This window comes from Bombus impatiens, unplaced genomic scaffold (genome assembly GCF_000188095.3).
Source record: "Bombus impatiens unplaced genomic scaffold, BIMP_2.2 scf_0647, whole genome shotgun sequence".
NCBI classification, from domain to species: Eukaryota; Metazoa; Arthropoda; class Insecta; order Hymenoptera; family Apidae; genus Bombus; species Bombus impatiens.
This window is the reverse complement of record NT_177066.1, coordinates 821,862-822,816: the sequence shown is the minus strand read 5'-3', so window position 1 is coordinate 822,816 and position 955 is coordinate 821,862. Positions and strand designations below refer to the sequence as shown.

Sequence of the window (955 nt, the reverse complement as noted above, 5' to 3'; positions counted from 1 at the left end):
GCCGAGGTAGACAAGCCTGCAGAGTTATGACGCGCGATTATGATAATCGCTCTCAAATGCCTTCCTCTGCCTCCACGCTGCACTCTCCTTCTCCCCACCCTCTCTTCGTTTTCCCTTCTCTCACTCTCACTCTCTCTCTCTCTCTCTCTCTCTTTCTCGCTCTCGCTCTCTTCTCTCCATCTCCGCCTCCACCTCCACCTTCACCGCCACCACCTCCTCCTACTCTTAATGCTCCCCTTCACCCCACCCGCTTTCGTTTGTTGGATCTTTTGGACCGTCTCTTCGCAGCCAAACGCGCATCTCTCGAGATCCTGCTCGAGCACGCGCATTATACTCCTATTTTATTCGTACGTCATGGCTGTCGCGTGTATCCGCCACCTATAGCGCTTATGCCAACCGTGTCCGCTCGGAAACGGGTGACCCTAGCACGGTTGACCACGATGCCAGGTATCCACCTTACACCGCGTTACGTTTCGTGTCATCCGGATGAAAAAGGGGCACTCGAGGCGAGACCATCGACGAGGAGTTGCAAGGAAGTAACGCGAAAGGGGAACGAATGATACTAATGGCTCGTAACAGGCGAATCGAAGATAGCGACGAGGACGACGGACAAGAAGATCTTTCGGTTGGGATCTCGCGTTTTCTCGCCTCTTCTTATCCCAAACTATACTGCGTATACACGCGCCTAATAACACGGGACGAATGTGAAAAGAAAGAGACAGAGGGTGAACGAGAGAGGGCGGTCAAGGGGGACTGTTGCTTCTTGTCCCCATCAATTAAGCAGACGAACAAGCGGCATACGCTCCTAGTGTAAGTCAGTATATTTCTGTCGGATTGCCCACCAGGCGAACACCGCCTATGGTGGACCACACCATTGTGCTTTGCAATTGTTGTGCCCGTAACCCTCCCCGTGAGAGGTCCACGTGATTGAACGATATACGCTTATAGAGGCGCC

The 955-nt window shown here is 53.2% G+C and overlaps 1 protein-coding gene across 1 annotated transcript in view; it reads left to right on the top strand.

The window, feature by feature from the left end:
* Positions 1 to 955, top strand: part of LOC100747534 (cadherin-related tumor suppressor) — a 68,500-nt gene that overhangs the window by 55,804 nt on the left and 11,741 nt on the right.